General features: G+C 39.6%; 1 protein-coding gene across 3 annotated transcripts in view; it reads left to right on the top strand.

The window, feature by feature from the left end:
- Window positions 1-3465: 3465 nt before the first annotated feature.
- Window positions 3466-21321, top strand: part of lingo2 (leucine rich repeat and Ig domain containing 2) — a 190003-nt gene continuing 172147 nt past the window's right edge. The window contains exons 1-2 of one of the 3 annotated variants that reach the window (XM_020083732.2): window positions 3466-3638; window positions 3752-3867. The gene's annotated coding sequence lies outside the window, so the exon portion shown is untranslated. Of the gene's footprint in view, window positions 3639-3751; window positions 3868-7776; window positions 8487-21321 lie in introns of those variants that run through there. The other 2 variants (XM_069531880.1, XM_020083813.2) reach the window with 2 other exon arrangements.

Genomic DNA, 21321 nt, shown 5'->3' with positions numbered 1-21321 from the left:
TGGGATTCTGGGTTTGATCCATAGGAGCTGCATTAAGTTCAGAAGAGATCAAGAGATAAATATGTTCAAAAATGTCAGGGAGCTAGAAATCTACAGCAGGTTTGAGGTTTTGGGTTCGAGCCTCATCACCTCCAGTGAATTCTGAAGCATCACCCTAAGTAAACATTCAGATGCTCATGTCTGACCAAATAGCTCATGGTGTTAGAGTGTGCTTCACAACATCAGTACAATTGGAGCTTAAACACCAAAAGTAAACATTTACCTAGAGTAGGAAATAAGAGATAATTGTCCCACCCAATCTCTCATGGTGTTAGAAGACAGGTTGGGCCCCTCAGGAATGATCAAATGCCCTAATTATTATCCAAATCCTCTGTGCAGCAGAGTGTTTCACAGATGTGCAAAAAGGTTGTTGTTATTAATGCTCAGACACTGCAGGCGGAAAACTCCACTCTAGAGCTAAAGTTAAAATCCACACGATTACATAAGCTATAGGTCAGAGCTTATGCTCACTCTGATTGAGATGATACTTGAATTACATCAGAGTCCAAATCTGTTGAGGACTGGACACTTGACAGCCCAGTCCCTCTTATTTAATCTAACATTATTATAGATACAGAGGAGTAATATTCAGCTTCATTTAATATCTCCCAGTGCAACCCGGACATCACATATAACATGCCTGGACTATTGAGGCACTTCATATCAGCTTAACCAATTATGACATCAACTATTATATTATAGCTTGTAAGCTGAGCCAAACATGCAAAGCAGCATGTTAGTATGTACATTACAGCACATGTATGTGTAAGATAAGTAAGATATGGATGTTTTCTCTTTTTTGATCACAGACATGCATCTGTCTTGTATAAAGAGGGAGTGCTTCTCCTGCAATTGACTTGTTAATCATTCTGAGTAAGAAAGGTAATAAAATCTCATGATACGCTTGATAGAACTCAGCTCCAAACCAGGGCATTTAATTGTGGGGAATGCCTTAATTGCCTCTACAGCCCTGATTTCACTTGTTTAACTGCTGCAGTGTTGAGAAACTAGAGAACTCTAAACCACCTCTTCTGATGTGGAAGTGGAGGAAAAGAGATCAGAGTTAAATTCTTTAAAATGATTGTTGATATCTTGATCTCTTAATATCATGTTGATCTGTAAGGATTTGTCTGGGTTTGGACTGTATTGAAGAGCAGTGTTGGCCCGCTCTCATTTAAGTTGTCTTTTGTCTTGCATTTATTCAGAGGCTACTAATTCTCCTTTGTATCTTTTAACTATATGAAGAAGGCTTGTGAAACGGAACTCATAGCTGGGTTGCCTGATACAATATGAGGGATTGTACTTTCCCATATGCATAGTAGACATGGGTTTATCCAGTTTAAGGTGATTTACTGTTTTTATTATTGTTTGGACTTTGGATGCTTTTGGGACTCATTTATACATTACAACAGTTCTAGCGATGGACATGGGACTGAAAAACATATTCTTAATAATTTGAAGACACTAATTCCACTGTTCTTCAGAAGAGACTTGCATGGATTTGTTTTGATTATGCATATGGAGAAACTGTGGCCTAATATTTTAAGATGACGACATAAAAGCAAAGAATCTTTGGTCAGCATTTGACTGCTTTTGTTTTTATACACTGATTAGGTTAAGGGTAAGGATAAGTAATATTGAACATCTATCCAGAATCTATTAGACTGGGGATTTATTATCATATTATAAAGATAAAACTTCTGCATCACAGAAATGTGCTTGGTGTCTTTCTGATCTTTATTCTAATGAGGCTTAATGAGAACCGCCCTTCACATGCACGCACACACTCTCCTCCAATCCCACACCCAATTAGTTCTCCCTTAACATGTCAGAGTTTCAATTCCTCTGTTGATCAATGGGGTGGAGACCAGCCCTTTCATTTACCTCAAGGCTGAAAGTGTCAGGCAACATTTTGTAGGAATCCCAAGCTTTAATGATTCCAAATGCCAGGGCTGACTCTGCAGCAGGATCCACTCGAGCCATAAGGTAAATGTTAACAAAAAGCTGGAAAAGTAAGAACAGACAAACCATGAAGGATGAATTGTGCCACTGTGACATGAATGTGAGGAGCCAGTCAGTGTCATGGTCAACCACAAGCCATTTTACAAATAGAGATGTGTGGCTACAGATGTAAGTGGGAGGGGAAGAGAGGAAATGTCATCTGCACCAAGCTCAGCTGATCACAACGTGAGAGCTGGACAGGTCTCTTTCATCTGACATGTTAGACTGCAACAGATGACACTTTCCCAGGGGCATCATGGCATCATCTATCTATCTATCTATCTATCTATCTATCTATCTATCTATCTATCTATCTATCTATCTATCTATCTATCTATAATGTGTGAAATTAATGACTCGACCGCAACATAGTTTCAAAGTCCAAATTTTTACTTTTATCTTAGGTTGCTTATGCAATTACTCCTTGATAAATATTAGTCTGCTTGAACTTGCAAAAGTAAAGTACTTATTGGAAAATTTATTTATTTATAATTATATCACGTGCTACTTCAGTCCAGTAGGTGGAACTTGTGTTGTGTGCTTAGTGTTGATCCTGGCTGTTGTGGTAACATTTGGTGCACAGCAAGGCACACTTTTTGTTAGCTAGTAGTATAGAATGCTACATAGACTTTTTTAGGCAAAAAATATAGGCCAATATAGGGGACAAAGTTTAACAATACATTTTACCGTAACTTTTTGTAACTTTGCATGTCTAAAGGTCTGTAAGTAGCCAAACTTACAGGCAAGCTAATAACTGCTATTACTACAACGGACCTAGGCAGTGAGGGAAGGTAAAAAAGTAACATTAGCTAGCTTAACTAATGTTACTTTAGACGAGTAGTATTGTTTGATACATTAACTGCTACAGGTGATATTTATGATGATTCACATGTATGAAGCCAGAATGTTAGGCGTGTTATTGTTTTTTGGGGGGGTAAATGTTGAAACCTCGTTCGTACAGCACCTTTCATACAAGAAATGCAGCTCAAAGTGCTTTACAAACAATATAGATACAAAATAAAATATGTTCATATTTGTAAAATATGATATCAAAATAAAAACGTCTTAAAATGTAATTCATATATTCAACACAATGGAAACTTCATAAAAGTATTAGAAGATCTATTGATTTTTGTGGAAAATCTACATGAGGGTAAAAAGCAGGGGATTTTAAATTATTCCTTTAACCAATACAAGTATCTATGGAAGTATCTATGGAAGTATCTATGGAAGTATATAGATATTTATATGTAGATGTGTTTTTACCTGTTTCTCCTGAAGGTGTCTGCGCTGCTGTGTGGGCGTGTCCCCTGGTTCCTGCTCCTCCCGCCATTTTCTCCACGCACCTGTTTCTGATCAGCAATCATCTGATCACCTGACGCTCTGGACCAATCAGCGCCTCCCTGCCAGACCTGTTACCATGCAGACTCCTTCCCCCCAGCAACATGTCTGCCTGCTCCATGGGAACCCTCAGCCCTCACCTGGAAACCACTCTCTGGACCATCTTACCCAGACGCAGGACAACATTACCCAGACACAGGACAACCATACCTGGACACTGGAGCCCTCAGCGGTCGCCTGGACCCCTGCTCCTCCTGGTTTGCTTCTGTTTTATTCAGTTAGCATGAATGCTAGTCTTTGTTTCACTAAGTGAATTTACCACCATGGACACTAATCTTTTCTTTTTGTCTTGTGTTGAAAAAAACAATAGAGACGAGATGACACAGTGAGAAATGAAGATGGAATTTGACAAAAGTGGAACTCTGAGGATGGTGGCTGTCACTGAAACATCAGGAAGTCTAAAAAGTTTTCTGTCTCTACTGTCAGGTGAGTTCATTTATTTATTTTGTCATCAAGCTAAAGTCTGTAAAATGTGGATTCGTGGCACATTTTGCCAAAAAATGATTAACGGGATTCAGTCTTGATTGAGAATTATCCTCAAGTAACCCATTATTGTAATTCTCTGCATGTTTACACACGAATATGCTAATGCATGAAGACAAACTGTATATGGCCTCAAGACACTTACTTAATGGGCATACACAATTTGGATCTCTATTTAGAGTGGCTACACAGGATGTGTTTCATCTGCATTTTTCAGTCGTCCGTCTCCCGCGTGCTTGTCAGAACACATACACTTCTACCTTAGTCACTCTTACTGTGCACACGCAGGCTGCATACTGGGATGTTTGTCACTTGTGCTATACATGCATAAATGCAACCTGACGTATAAGGTGGTGATTGCGTGTTGGACTCTTTGTGTTCTGCCGAAGTGCAGGTGGCCTATAATCAATAGTGTGCATGAATGCATCCTAAAAGAAAATTGATGTTAGGGTTAAAGCCTTAATGTCATGTGCAGGAAGTATTTTTAGTTATTTAGCAAATTAACCATAGTTATTTATTTTATTTTTTTTACAGATTAACAGTGAGATCGATTTTCCCAGACATCTGTTATAAGATATTACAATAGGTATCCCAATAATAACCAGTGACACTGAACCAACCCAATTATATTTGTGGTAGGGAATCTTTAATTTTAGATAACAGTAATATGAAGGCTGTTACAAAAGTAAGTGATTCTGCAAAATCTGTGGATTACATTCAGTGATAGTGATTTCCAATGTTTTATTAAAAATGTTTGGCAGCTATTCTAACTATGGTTAAGAATAAGTTATGGCATATGTCATAGTTTGGTTTGTTTAAATTTGCATTCAGGACAAAAAGGTGAAACTGATGGGTATATTAGTCCGATAAGTTTATAAGCCTGTTATGAGAAGAAAAATCCTGCAGTGACAATGGGGGGAAATGTGTTGTAGTTGCTGGCTGTCTAGAACGTGGGCCCATGAAGTGTGGACAGTTGGTAGTTGGTTGGAAACTGTGATGCCTCGATAATGTGATTCAGGAATGGCTGTGCTAGTGCCTCAGCCAGAGGGCTTACCTGGGCTTATCTGCAAGCTGTACCATAGAGAGAGAGAGATCTTAGTAAAGACACTTATCTTATACAGTAAACACATACCGAAAGGGGTTGACAGTTATACAACATTTATGATATTTTTGTTGCATTTAGCCACACATTGCAGGACCTGTCAGTGGTAAAGCATTGTCAAGTACACCATTTAAATTAATAAAGGCATTGAGCAGATGACATGAAGTTGATATTTAAGCATGAAACTGTGACCATCAATCTTTAAAACGTAAACCTCATGTTCTTTTTTGTTCGTCATGCTTGCGTGTGGTAGTGATGTGGATCCATTTTTCTCTGTTTCATCGTCAACCATTTTCCCCCTGTTCTGCTGTCATCCCTTGGCAGATCTCTGTACGCCAGGTGTGGGTGGAATATTGCTTCTGAATGTGTAGCTGTTCCCTAGCTTTGGTGCCTTTGTGTATCATGTCGACAATACTGTAGTCCTTAACATAGACACAATATACATTTTATTATTTTAATTGTTTTTAGTTATGAAATGACTGGGTAGCTGTGCTTTGAGTTCCGCCATCAGCTGTTGGCAATGACTGCAGGTAACCTGTCAAATCACTTGTAAGGTAAATCGAGACTGAATAGAAATATTTATACTTTAAATGAAAATTAGCTATGAAATGAACATCTGCTGTGGTTGGAACATGAAGAACTTAACAACGTGGTCTTTAAATACATTTCAACTTTTAAAATCAGCTCCATTAGTTGGATATGTGTCTAATACGATGTAGTAAAGTCCCTTAAAGTGAGGTGTTGTATCACTTTTGTGTCCATACTGTTAAAAAAGTTATTGCATTCTTTTTTTTTTTTTTTAATTCATGAGAATTGAGGGCAAGGATGAGCTTACTCAGAACTAATGTGGTTGGTTTTTGCTGTTTCAGAATAGGTCTGTGTGATATTTCACATCCAGATCAAGGTGATTTCACATCCAGGCAATGATGCACAATGTTACTCACACCTTTTTTCTCCTTTGTTTACATGCAAAGTTACTGTCTTTATCTGTGCTGTGTGAAAGAACACAAGGCATTATCAAAAAGACCAAAACTTTGTCATAGAGAGTAAATTGTGGCACAACAAAATAATTATGGGAGATTGTCCTGAAGGAGTTTGGTACAGATACAAAGACAAAAAAAAAACTGTCAACATTTTCAAAGTTTTAAGTACAGACCACAAAGAGAGATGATACATTGCCTCATAATTAAAGGACAAGCTAGCCTTAGTCATACATACATGTGCACATTTTAAGCATAGGTAAAGTAGCTCATTACTTCCGGAACAGCCATGCACTGCAACGTACACTTCTAAATCACAAAGTGCTACATCAATATCAGTCAATCAATGCCTGTTCAGGAGAAGTATTTATGGTAACAGCTGAGACGTGTCATCATAGATCTGAAAGTGATAAAAATGGTGACATGTTGATGTTGGGACAATGGCTTCATCTGACTTGGTGACAACTGATGATGATGATGATGCAGATCTTCTGCTGTTGGTATGAACTGATTTTTGTTTAGACAGCAGGTTTGGAAAAGAGGGTGTGAGATGGTTTGTTTCAAAACTCTACATTTGTCTGGTGAAGAGAAAGATCACATGGTTGACATGAAACCCCAGGGTAGATGTGCATGATGGATGGATTACAGTAGGCATGTGACCCTGCCAAAGACACTTTAACATTTGCCTCAGAGCTTCGGTGACAAGGTGCTGATGAGATGTGACCTTGCCTTGATAATATCAAGGTCAGAATCTGCTCATCAAGTCCAAGTGATGAGAGAACCAATATATTTTTTGCTACATACTGTGTGTGCAGTGTTATGCATGACTGGCAGAATCAATTCTCATGCTGTGGGAGGTCCTAACTGATCAACGTGTGAGTGGTTTCACATACTAGGGGGGGGGGGGGGGCAAACTTACTTGGACCGTGAAGCCCAGGCTTAGCAATGTAATTGACCGGCTTTAGTAATGTAACATATTCACAGTCGGTGTGTGAAAACAACATGCATTATTGTCAGGCAGCTCCTACGTGACACACTGAATATGGCATTACTGATCTTTCAGCCAATGGATGTAGGGAGGTGAGATCCTGTATGTGTGGGAGGCTTAAACCAGGAACGTTTCAGCATAATTTCTTTTGTTTCTAATTGTTCTTCTCATTGTTTGTTATTGTGCGTTACCTCTGGGCAAGTAATCACCCGGTATGTACACACAATGATAAAAGAGTTTTTGGCAATTTGTTGAGGTGGCTAATGATGTTATTATACAACTGCTACTGCACATGTTTTGTCCTTGTTTCTATGCAGTGTGCTGCTCTCTTGCTTGCTATTTTTGTCTTCCTCTTCAGTCACACTTGACAGCTGGTCAGCATAAACTACTGAATCGACTCCCCTGAACACAAACATGACACACGAGCGATACAATGTTAAATCTAGACATTAAGTAATCATGTACAGAGGATGCAGGAGAAGATATTAGATTGCCCCTTGGCTCTGTGCTTGTTTACTGCTCCTTTTATTCATATCTATTTGATTTTACATTTTTATCAAGCGTTATTTGTTTCGCTGAGGAATATTTGGGTGGTGAACCTTTCTGTCTGACATGGCTGGAAATGGCACAGCAGTAATTGTCAAAAGCCAGAGCTACAGAAGTGTGTGTGTGTGTGTGTGTGTGTGTATATATGAGAGGGAAGGACAGGAGGAGAGAGAGAAAACGAAAGGGTGGGGAGGTGCAGGGGAGGGAGCATGTACGAGTGAGCGGGCGAGAGAGAGAGAGAGAGAGAGACGCGGAGTGGGAGAACAAGCGGTTCGCCTCATTCCGCTGCTTTCTCAGCATCCATTCAGTGAGTCCCTGTTTTGGAGAGGAAAGAGCTACATAACGGGCAAATTGGAGACGGAAAAGGGGAAAAATCCACTGAGGAGGAAGGATATCGAGGAAAATAACACATCATCAGGGCTTACTGACATCCATCATCATCCCATATAGCTCTCGCAGAGGTGCCTGAAAGTTTCCACCTGGGGGGGACACCCTCCCCTTGTTGTGGGGGATGATCAGCGGATGCTGAATTTCATTCCTGAAGGCAGGAGGGAAGCTGTGAAGACCGGCTGGATTCACTTGCAGTGGAGCTGGTAGTGCGCACCAGAAGAGATCCTACAGTGCCTATTTCTCTCTCTTGCTCAGCCTCTCACACGCATTTTCCAGTAGAACGCACATTAGTTCACTGTGCCAAGGTGGAATATCTGGGGAAATGACCCAAAACTATTTCTCCTGAAGCAGGGGAGTAAAGCGGGACCTGATTATGCACACAATCAATGGACATCCTGATCATATAAAGTAAGTTCCTACCAGAAAAGGCTTTGAATTGAGTTCTGATTCTGAGAGACTTGGAGGATTTTTGCCTCTTTTTTCTTACGTTGTGGAGCAGCACTGAGCTTTAGACGGCTTATCTCTTTGACTATAGGATTCTGGATGGTATTTTAAGGTAAGGACACATCCATGGGTTCTTGTACATTAATAGGACACTCCAGGTTTTGGAGAAAATGGCAGATTTGGGAGCCAAAAAGCTCTGCATGAAGGATGCAGTGAAGGGGGAAAGACTGAAGGGAAATGGATTGTGTAAGTCTTACCCTAGACTGTTTATATGCATTTTAACAGGAGTGCAAAGTTGGGATAAATATCTTAAAAATACAATCAAATGTCCTAACATGTTTTTGAATGTATCGTCTCTGCATATTTGTGCATGTGTGTTTGCTGAGAGGGGAGATGCCTGTCTGCAAAGCAATTCATCTCTTTGCATCCTTGCTATATAACGGTTATCACCAGGGGAGGCTGCTAGTGGAAGGAGCATAATTACAGTGGCTGTTTTGTCCTTGTCTTTTGCAAGAGCTTGTGTCTGTGAATTACTTTTGTACAGTATCCAGATTGTGTTCATAATGGTGAGTGGCTCTCTGCATTTTAAAGGCTGCACTTTCCCTTTTATCTCTGCTCACAGGGAACAGTGTCCACTATTGCGCTATCCCAGATTCCCTATATTATACCTTCACACCATGTATATGTAAGTTTGTCAGTACAATTCTGGTCGAGCAACGCATCTATTATCCTGTCTCCTTTTATTGCTGTTTTTATTGCTTTTTCCTCCAATGAGAATGCAATGAATTCCTGTTTGTCTCTCGCTGGTCAAGTTCCTTTTCAGATGGAAATTAAGTCTGTTTAAGGATACTGACTAATAGATAGAAAGAGTGTTCCCTTTTTGGGAGGAGTGAGTCTGCTGCCCTCTTGATCAATACCAGTGCAAGGCTACCTCCTTTTTGTGAGGCGATGGTTCAAATATTCATGATTGCATGAGCATCCTTTCAGTCCCCTGAAATATTTAAAATAATTGAATAATAAACATCCTGTCAGAGATGTTCGAACCCTCCTTGCGCCAAAGCAAATGATAATGTCACCTCATGTAACATGCAGAACAGTGACCATTAAACGTCTTTGCCTCTGGATATAAAAATTTCAAACAGTGTCTCCTCTTGCAGAACATCCACTGGGGGGAAGTGGAGCCTGATGGGAAGTTGATGACAGCTCCTGTGTGTCTGCTGTGTGGCTATAGGTGGCTCAAATTGCCAATTGTTCCACTGCATATATAGCTTGATTGCAAGACGATGCTGTGCACGAATGTGCTATTGAAATCATGTTTATGCATTCAGGGGACATAGTGTGTGGGTTTGCCTCTTCTTGAAAGAGATGCAAACCTCTCATCTGCTGTACCTGCTCCATTCATTGAATCTAATGAGCTGCATCCACAGTATGTGAGTGCCAAAAAAACATGTGTGATTTTGGGGGGGGTTTTGTGCTAAGCAACCGTATGAGTGGAAGGGAGTTTGTATCTGGTTTCTGCGTAGGTGTGTATTTGTCCAGAGCTCTGAGCTTCATCCCTTTTGATGTTTTATTGAGTGTTAACCATGGTAGGACTGACGCATTGCCTCTGATATGGGGTAGCATGGTTAAAGGAAAGCACTAAGACTGACTTTGCTCTTCCTTGTATTTCTTTCAACTCTGAATTAGCAATGCTGTGTCTGCCTCTTTCAGCCCTTTGGATTTGGTTAATGATTTGGTTCAGGCGCTGTTTGTATGTGCACTGCTACGTGTATGTTTGTGTGTGTTCGTGTTCATACAGGTGAGAGTGCCTGTCTCTGTGTATCTAACCATTCTCGTTGAAAAGACACTTACAATATGCAGTCAGGTTTTGTCCAATTTCCGATGTCTGCAAAGGAGTCAAAGACAAGGCCCTTCATTTTCAGACATTATTCATCCACTGAATCACAGAATGGCTGGAACAGAGGGAAGGAGCCCTCTGCCTCATGATTATTCAGTGCTGTTGACAACATGTTCACATGGGGCAGAAATCAGAGGGAACGACTCTAATGGCAAAAATGCTGCTTTTGATTTATTACTCACAGAAACAGTTTGAATCCGTATGCACACAGGCCAGTAGGCAGCTGAAATCTGACACACCTGCTTCCAGGTATCATAAATCATTTGCAGTCATGTGTGTAGTTTTGGTTTGGTATCAGCAATATATCAGTCAATTATAGAAGCTTCAAATCAGGCCTGTCATTTGAGTTTCTGGTTTATGGGTTGCCAGTTGTCCTATGAGACTTCATCGTCGAAGTATCTCATCATGCGGTTAGCCTTAGGGAAGTGACTTGTACAAAATGGAGACATAGGCATGATATCTGTTGTGCTATATCTGGTGCAATCTTTGGTGTAAAGCTGTATGTAAACTTAATTAAGTTAGTTACTGGAACAAATGTGATAGACCAGATCATTTCATTTGAACATTTCAGAAAAAATAAGATGTTTGTGGGAGCCTTCCTCTCATAGTAAAGGTTTATCCAGGTTACATATCACCTTTGCTTTATATCAATCACAAAAATATGCAACATATCTGCAAGCAAAATGGTAGAAATCAAACATTCTTTACTTTATATGCATTTAACACTGTGAAAATTGAAGCTGAGATTGAAAATAAATTGAATTTGTTCCAGTGATTCAACGATCAGTTACCACGGAGTGGCATCTTTGCAGCCATATGAACATCTTTCAGGTTCAGTTTATAAAATGCTTTGGAATATATAATAAATTAATTCACTTTAATAATTTTGAAACATTCGCATACCATAAAAATTCAAATTTAATATTGCAGTCCTTTAAAATACATGAATATGTTCAATGTCTAATGTGTTGTTAGGAGACAGATGTAAAAAGAGCTCTGTCAAAAATAAGACCTGTACCTAGAAGCAGAACAGTATATTTTTAGCCTTTAGTCCATTAAGGACATGGAAGAAAAATCAATGATCACAGACTGAAACACTGGGTTTCAAATGTAAGTTTTTTTTCAGTCTATGACCTTTGGATTCTGTTAGAAATATGTACTTTGTAAATATCAGATTCAAACTTGGTAAATGAAAGAGACTTGCAGATATAAATGTAACAAAGCTTTTGCTTTGTTTGTTAATGTATGTATGTATTTAATTTATTAGGTTATGTGTATGGGTTTCTATTCTGTCTCTGGGTAATATCAGTAGTGGGAGTACTTTCTTCACATCATACAGCTACTGCATATGACTTCACCAAATGCTTTCAAATGATTTTTGCTGCCTGCTAAACACAGGTAGCTATCATGAACCACACATCTGTAGCGTATATACACCACCAGCTGGCCGAGAAACAAAAGACCTATTTTAAATGGCGGTCTGGTCAGCTGGAGACCAAGCCGTGAACGGATGTGACTGATCTGTTGTCGGGCCCTTTGAATTCCTGATGAGGCGAAACACAATATGCTCGAACAGCTGTGTCATTTATGGAATATGCTTACTCATCATGGCCGAGTGCTGCTAAAAGGAAACAGAAAGAATTCTGTTTTAATAAGGGTATGCTTCATCTACTTAAAATGTTATTGAATTAATCTCACTAATTAGTTTACTGACAATGGCAGGGATTTGGGGAAGAAATGCAGGACAACTACTGCAATTATCAAAATCGTTTAAAACTGACGTAACGAAAGCAAGTGAATGAGCACAATATTGTATTTTTTGAATGATTGACAAAAACAGGATGTGGTTTGTCTTTAACCTTTTGCGATATCGTAGGAAGTAGATTAACGGCTTCCCTTAAAGACTGAAATAAAACTGAAAGAACAGTTTGTTTCATTCACAAAGGACAGATGCTTAGTTAAAGAGATAAGGAACAAGAACACAAAGGATTTCTGTCTTCTGTCTGTTGTAGATGTGTTGTGTTAAGTGGCTGCTGGTGGCAGTGTAAGCCCTTTGGGATGCAGTAATCAGGAAGAGGCTGTCTGGGGCATGGGGACCGATCCACGCACAGCCTCCGTTGAAAGTGACCTTGCTGTCGGTGTCACTTTGAACTGTAACCTTCTTGGGCGAACTGACGTGGGCAATGAGTGTTGTATCACGTTTGGAAAAGCCAGTTTCCATGTGTGTCGACAAGTAGCATTAGTGAGGGTCATGGGTGACGTTCCGGATAAGAATAAGGGGCAGAGGATGTCGCAGCGTGTGGCAGCTATGGCCAGGACAAAACAAAAGATCAAATGTCCTTGGTCAGTGTAAAGACCTTATAATGCAACTTTGATCTGACCTGTGTTAACCCTTAATACATCTCTTTACACAAGTCAAGTGCAGAGTATACAACTTGCAAACTGCAAAATGTCCTTCTCCCATTTCTGGGACACAGATTGTTTTATCTGTGTAATCAGAATAAAATCACATGTTAAATCTGGAACTTGTTTGCTTACCCATTAAAATTATTCTTTACGGGCAACCTGACAGGTGAATGGTTCAGACACGTACCACTAAGACATACTGTACATGCCCTTATCCAGTAGGTTGACTAGGTGGGACTATTTACTGCATGCTATTTCCTCCCTCTCCCTTACATTTTCTGTCTCTTCAATGCCCAATAGAGAAAAAAAGACACCATGACAGAGGACTAAAGGTCATATAAAGTATTTTTTTATTTCATAGTTCTTACATCCTGTATCCAGCAAGAATCTGTTAACAGTCACCAAGTGCTACATTAAAAAAGTTATTGTTTTGTATTCCAACATCACACATGAGAAGTTTAACTTGAGAATGTTGTAAATGGTTACAAACACACAAAATATCAAGTTGATAAAAGTATGTTTTCGTCCTTGAGCTGTGGATGTTTTTATAATTTGTAATCAGGCCATTGTTTACTAAACCCAGTATTTGAGCCCGAAACATGCATACACAGCAGCCAAACCACTTATGTGCCATTACTGACCAGTTCTGTTTTTTTAAAAGTTAATTAGGGCTCATTAAATATTCAGTCAGTAGAATAACCTGCCTATATCCTAACGGCAAGAAAAGATTGATAATGGTTCTTTTTTAACGAGGCCAATGTTGGAACCATCCATTTTGTGTTTTGCCTCCATCAGCCAGTGTAGGATGTCCTTACATCATCCTTTCCCCTACACCCGTAGTTTTCTGCTGTGAAGTGGGGTATTTAGAGTATTGAGCTCTTTGCTATTTAGATGGTAACAGAAACGCTGTGTCTCTCGTATCAAGGTGAGGAGCCACTTACATATTCATCCCTTTGTCCCGTGCATTGTTTTGCTAAGCTTGATCTATAGTCTCATTAAATGATGGGTATTAGCAGAGCAGATCAAGGGCTGAATATCAAGGTAAGTGCAAGACAACAAACAAAACTCTGGTTTAGTGGCTATTTTCTTGTATTTATAGCCGTATCACACAAACCTTCAAGAGTAAAGTGCTCCAGCTATTTCAACACTGATCACTAGTAGAGTTATGAACAATAATGTGTTATGTGTTGAGGCTAGGCTGCACTATACTATAACATTTGCAGAGTTTAAAAAAAGACTTCTGTTTAATATAAGTCTGGTTGTGCTAGTGCTGCAGTCTCCGCCCTCCCTTAGAGCCCGCCAGTACTTGTGTTGGGTCTGTAGTCCCCCTGGCTGGGTCTCTCCACTGTCTCCCACCTTGAAAGATAGCAAACTTGTTTTCTTCAGGCCTTTGAGGATTTGCAAAGCAGGATGCCCTTTCCTCCTCACTACTCTGTGCTCACCTATAACTAAATGTACTATTCACTCGTTTTCTCGCCTTGAAGCAAAACGATCTTCATTAGACGGTAGTTTAAAAAGTATCCTTGAACTGTGAGCTGCCAGATTGATTCCCAGAGAGGTTAGGTTATTACAAGCACTACAGAATTCTCACTAATGCTTCACAGGTAGATCTGGAGTCTTTTCAATGCAACAAGAGCTGAAATGTCAGTCAGTAAGTCCTGTACCTCTTGGGGGACTTTAGACTCTCCAATAGCACTTGTGTTTCTTACACTGGACAAGCTCCCATAACTCGGCTTCTGCCAGAATATGAAAGGCTCCCAGCAGGACACTGGGACTGCACTTGTTAGTGTAGGTCACTGATCCTCGCCTCCTTTGGGCTTACAGCTGATATAGACCAAAGTGCAGCTCTGGTATTTGTTAGTTGCTTATGCTTTAAGGAATCTGTGGGGAGGAGCACAACGCCTACACAACTTCAAATCCCCCAAAGAATAGCCAACTTGTTTGAGGGAGAATGGAGTGGCCACTATCCCCTGGTGTTCAGACTGATGTACAGGGGCTTATGGAAGATTTTTCTCCTGTTGGATCATAGAAAATATTGAAAACATATTTTCCACTTTTTTAATATTAGAGCTTCAAAGAAAAGTTGGGAGTACCTTAAAAAAAAAAAAGAAGGAAATTGTGCATGAAGTTGCTGTTTTTATGTAAGTTAGGGTTTATGTGAACGGAGCTAAAATGCATACAATAACCACCACCTTGCGCCAACGAGTAAAGAAGAAGCTTACTATTGCTGTTCCAAAGAAGTGAACATTTATCTGCATGTGTAAGAAACCGTTGGAAGCATTTCAAACTATTTAGGCTTTTATTTAGTGCTTAATATTGTTTCAATGTTTAATGCATTAGTTTATAAATACATTAAAAATAAGTCTTCAGCATGAACCATTAGACGGCCGTATAAGGTAATCAAGGTAAATGAAGAAGTTTTTTGGTTATGCCCCAGGATTTGAGTTGCTTACTCTGGTAAAAGTTTGAGCTTTTTCAGTAAGGTACCGATCCATTGCAGCAACCAGTGTCGCTGCAGGTGGAGGATTGCCTGAGCTTGTCAAGGTATTGTAACAGCATTGTGTAGTAGCACATAATTGCATTTACTGTCATGTGTATGCAGTGTGAACACCAACACTGTTTGAATGATTGGGAAACTGGGACTGCAATGGTGGAATTTGGTAAAAGGATTACCATGGGAAGAAACACCCTCTTGCTGCTGAATTTGAGCTGTTTATACTCTGTGGATTAAGTGTTTTGAGATATATATATATATTTAAAAAAAAAAGTATATATATATATATATATTAAGCACGAGACCTGATTTATAATTAAATGAGACTTTTTACTTTCAATAGTACGGGACCTTTAATATAGTAAAGGTTGGCTTCTATCCAGTAAGCACAACTCATCCAATTTCATAACAGCCTGGTTGTCCTGAACGCCCATATAAATGCAGTCACCCTCTGCTCTATTTCTGGCTGTTGCATAAAATGCCAATAAATTTAGATGAAGGGCGATGATTCACTGTTGCCCTTTTAATTTATTGCGTGCCACTTGCTTATTTTGCTATAATCTAGGATAGCTGTCAGTTTGGCGAGAGACTCATTAGAACCTTTGTCATGCCTTTGCTTCTGGGCTCTGGGAACACAGTGAATAGATAAGAGCTCCTTCTCTTACTCTCTCGTTATCACTCCAGCGCTCTCGTCTCTTCTTACCAACCTGCTCAGTGCGTCAGCAGAGGTTTGACCGTCAAGTGGAGGCTCTAGATATTTCTTCTGGGAAGCGATGGAGGTTCTGAAGGCAGCACATAATCATCTGCCTGCCGCGGTCTCGCTCTTTTTGGTTACAAAGGGATGCTGTTTGATGATTCAACTTCTTGTCTGGAGCGAATGTGGGCTATTGTGTGTGCGTAAGAGACCATGTGTTTTGCTGGTTTATGCATAACTACTGGGTGAAGTGAGAGAAAAAAGGTTTGTGCCTATTGGCAGTGTAAAGCTAATTATTTATTGTAATACAGACTGATAGTGAATATTTTTACAGTGGCATTCATTACATTATCAAGATATTTTTTATGTTTTAGGTAAATATTGCCCATTAATATTTACAGTTTATCATTATATTAATGAGGATTTCAATATAGTCTAAGTTGCTACATGATTTATAAGGATTTTTTATTTTTTTAAATTTCTACATGACACGCTTTGTGAAAAGTAACTGCCTATTATTGGCTTTATTTAGATTCACCCCTTGTGTGCATGAGATTATATATATATATATATATATACACACACACACACACAGCAACGACTAGCTCTTTCCACTCAGCCCCTAATATGTGTGCAACACATGACGGATTGAATGGATGTCCTCTAAATTTAAACATTGACACTTACTTCCCTGTATATACAGGAGACACTGCTATTGTCAACTTGTGTAATTCTTGGTGAATTATAAATCAACGAGCATGTATTAGTGTTAAATCTTTAAGCACTTGGGGCTTGTAATGTAAGAATAAATAAATAGGTAGGTAGGGAAACGGAGGCACCTCAGGGGATGCCGTCGAGGGGGGATGCTGTCCATCTCTGGGTTTGGGGGTCACAGCCTGGAGCTCATCAGATACAGAGATGGAGGGCTTCTATTGCAATGATTCTTTAAGTATGTATGTGTGAGTGTGCTTTGATTAGCTTTATGGGGTTTCAGAAATGGTTGCAGCCTACATATTGAACAAACGGAAAGGTATTGCTCCATGATACATACTGTTGAACTAAAATTCCAAACAGATTTATTTATGTTTATGTAATATTCACTTTCTCTGCTGAAAACTGTTATACCAGTAATTTGTTTGTTTGGCAGCAGCAACTATGGTTTGGAGTCAATTAGTGAGAGAGAAAGGCATTGCTGTACTGAACCATAGGCCTACTACTTGATCAAAGAAGGGATTTATGTGATGTTTATTGCAAATACAATGCAGAAATGGGTGCTTAGCAACAAAGATGCTGCCGCTGCCAAGAAAATGGAACAAGTTCTGGCTCTGATAGACTAGTTAATCAGAGAGCATGAGGAATGTTTGTAGAAAAGCTCTTTGGTGTAGAAATGACCCACACATTTTGTATCTTTGTAGTTCATGGTCCTCAAGAGTTCATGGTCCTTGAGCAACCATTATGTTTTAAACTGTCTAAAATGCAACAGAGAGGATGTGGGATTTGCAATAAGTAAGAGGCAATGAATGACAACTTAAAGTTCACATGTGACACATGAAGAGGAAAACAAGCAGCTTGTTTTCAACAGAGGAAGTGATGGTTTCTGCTGAAAACCTTTGGAAGCAGAGCACATGTACAGTATGTTCACAGTGGTTTCAAGATCAATGTTAAAATGTATTAGAAATATCGTATCTATTTGTACTAGCCCATATTGTATAATGCTGTATTGGTATGTAGCACACTGTATCATGGTAGTGGAATTATGATGTTTTCATCTTATTTAAGACATATGTGGACCCTAAAGGCATGTCACAAACCCTGCATGCACACACGCATGCACACACGTATAATTAATTTGAATAATTTAGATTCTGTGAACATGTTAAGATGCATTATGCTTTTAGAAATAATGTATCTTAAGATGCATTATATCTTCAAGCACTCAACAGAAAATAATGGGATTATTGTACATCATTGCATCAGGAGGACTGCTTGTATTGTAGAGGGATAATGTTTAGCTTATTTCAACTAATTGGCAACTTAATGACCTGCAACACTGAAAACGCTAACACAAAATCACCACATTTAGTGTTTTATCAGTTTATATGGATGCATGCTTAAAACACGACCACAAATGTTCCTCATGAGGTGAACTCGGAAGCAGACTGCACAGTTATTTGCCCTGCAGGAAGAGCAAGACATGACTTTAATAGGATGAGGTGTACTGTATGATCTACTCATCGAGGTTTGTGAGGTTACTAAAATAACTTTCTGTGCCAATATCCATAGTAATGACTGGGCATCTTGTGTACAGTCAGATTGAAGAGTACATTATCTTGGCAATAACTGCTCTATTAAGAGATAAAAGCCTTCCTTACACTGTTTTGCGACCACTGTCTTTGGTCCTTAGGGTTGCCCATCTACTTCGCGGCAGTGGTATCCTCTCTTCCGGTGCGACACCCATCTAATCCCATTACTGTTTGTGAGTCACTTCTTTCAACTGTGGGATGAGGGAGGGGGGAATTATAAATAATGTATTCCTTGGGTGTATCCACCCCCGGATCAATGGAGATACAAAGACCATCTACAAAGACGGTTGGCTCAAGGCCATATTTGATCACTTCCACTGCGCACGATCACTGCTTCTCTTTTTTTGTCAGCCCGCTGAGACTCAATTATTTCCAAGTGTTTGTAAGGTACTGTTGAAAGAACTAGAAGTGAATATTTAAACTTGGTGAGGGGAAGGAAATCTTTGATGAGACATGAAAACGGCAGATGGATGGTAATGGTGAACTGTTAAGGAGCGAGGATGACAATGAGAGAGGAGAAAACCAAAACTATGTGATGCAGTATCCATTCCTCATAGGGATCCTGGGAAAATAGCTGTATGCAAGACAGCAGACAGGCAAAAGACAAGTTACAGAGCACCTGATCATTTGAAAGAGGCTGATAAAGCAGGTTATGGCATCTAACGGATCAGTAGGAACTGGAATGAAACCAGACTTTCCTGCCTAGCCAGGTCAAATTCAGTTTTAATTAAGCTAATCTACTGGATTTGTTATATGTTGTCCCTATGGGGAAAGACAAGCTAAAACGTTGTCAGTACACGTCATACACGTCTAAACAATCTCAAGGTGTCCAAGCTCCGTAATGAATTCACTGCAGACGTTGATGTGTAGCCATGTGTTCCAACAAATGACAGCAAAACTTTTTTTTTTTTTTTTTTTTTTTTTACCACAGAAGTGTAGATTTATTTTTCCCGTCATACCCCTCACTGGGCTTGTTCCTCCCTTACCCAGATGGCTGGGCTCTTAGCCCAAGAGTTTCTCTGTGTTTTCAGATTTTTTTTGTATTTCCTACGGTGCGAAGTCACTCCTTCAGTTAGAATTGATGGTACATCCGATTGGCACCGTACCACCTCTCTCACTGCGCCACAGATAATGAGTATTTGTGTGAAGGGCAAAGCACATACTAAAATAAGATCAAAAGGTCTGTACGCTATGGGCATCAAACGGTTTGCAAAAGTCATGCTCCAGAATGGGTAGTGCCATGCCTATTCAGTAACTAAGGAAACATCTTTGATGTGCTGTTCCCGAGCAAGCATATCTTGGTTTCATCAGCCTGATTAACATTCCAGATTATATTTGAGAGATTAAAATTGTAGCTAATCAACAAACTGTTGCAGTGTGACTCTGCAATCATTGATCAGTGTTCTTTTGTGCAGTGGCACAGAACAACAACTCCACCTGCTACAAAACTCCTTTTCACGCTCCAGTTTCTTTTAGTGAACAGGATCTCCACCTTCTACATGCTGCATCAAGCTTGTGCTGACACTAGGCTGTATCAGTTTTTTTTAAAGCTCATATATTTGATACTTTCCGAGGGTTTAATTTTAAATTGTGATATCCATAGGAAGATATAATTGTGGTTTTAAATTGTAGTTTCATATCTTCCCTCATACTTTTGTCTGGTCCTCTAGTGAGAACTGAGACAACTTTCATTTAGTGGTAGGCCTGTGTGATGATTAGTCGTTTGAGTTTACTGGTTAGCTTTTTGTCTCTCAGAAAGCAGTCGGCCAACCAAAAGACAGGCCCAGAGCTCATTTGAGCCAAACAGACATTATAATTTGAATTAAAATAGTCTGTTTCCTGTGTGCAAACCCTTGGATTATCTCACGGCTTTGGGGTGGTCGCCTGTGGTGTAGCTGTGCTCAGGTACAATACATGAGTGGTGGAGCCTGCTGCACCTGCCTCCAGCTCACTTTCGAACGACTGGGAGGACCACTCTCCTCAGTTGCTAGACACCTCCAGGCGGACAGTTACAGTGCCAGTTTGTGTTGAGGCCAGCCAGGAGAGTGTGTGTGGCCACAAAATCCGCGACCATCTGGGACATCCTGGAGGTGGGTGATCAGGCAGCAGGGACGGCAAGAGTGGAAGACTGCATGAACGAAATATGCTCTTCCTGGGCAGCAGCCACAGAGACGAAGCCGTGAAGCAGCTTATCCTTTTTTCGGAGCTCTGACTCCAGGCTGTGGATTTCATCCCTCAACTGTGAGTAAGCAAGTTTGGAGTCCACACACACAACTGTAATAATAGCTGGTGGAACTCATAAAACAGCATGATTAATAATACAGGAAACTCCAACAAGTAAGAAAAGTAATTCGACAATTTTCAAAAGATAGAACAAAACTATAACTTTCAAATTAAAATTTCAGTGGTGGGTCATGGTGGGGGCATGACTGTGAGCAGTTACTGTAAAGTTTTGAATGCCCTGTCGGCTCGTTTTAAGGCACAGATTTTAAATGTCGAGATAGTATTGGTTTGGCCCACGAATTTAACATTTAGATGCATTCACAACATTTTATTGACCTAATTTATTATCTATACTTTAAGTTTAAGAATTAAACTCACTATTTTTAATAAAGAGTTTTACAGCAATATGTATTTCATTTAGATGAATCTTCTTTTCTCAAGTAACATGGCTTTGAGCTTTATTTATCTTGACTCTTGCAAAAGTAAAACAATAACACAACAGTTGACTAATTGAAATTGTGTATAAATGCATGTTTTCAAAGGGATTTGTTAATAACCACGTATCAATATAGTTTGGTTTATTGGATCATTTACTTAAGGTTTGAGAAAAATCAGTTTAGCTTTGGTTAAAAGCTTAATCTGAGCATCTGTCATTTTACTGAGATGTATGAAGAAGTTAGTGAGTACAAAGTTGGACAAGGGACTACTTTATGCTATATATTGGTTTGTTTTTCCATCCTCTCAACTTGCACCTCGCTGTCACCCACTGACAAAACAATCTTTACAATCATTGACAATGTGGCAGAGATTGTCAGATGATAAGCAGGAGTTTGGCTTCTATCATTGGAGATTTAATTAGAAAAGTTTGATGTGGACAGGAGCATCACCTCTTGTCATTACTGCCCGATTAAGTTGAGTAAACACCTAAGT

This window comes from Paralichthys olivaceus, chromosome 9 (assembly GCF_024713975.1).
Source record: "Paralichthys olivaceus isolate ysfri-2021 chromosome 9, ASM2471397v2, whole genome shotgun sequence".
Classification (NCBI taxonomy): Eukaryota; Metazoa; Chordata; class Actinopteri; order Pleuronectiformes; family Paralichthyidae; genus Paralichthys; species Paralichthys olivaceus.
Note: the sequence above shows the minus strand (reverse complement) of the source record. Positions and strands in the feature narration are given on the sequence as shown.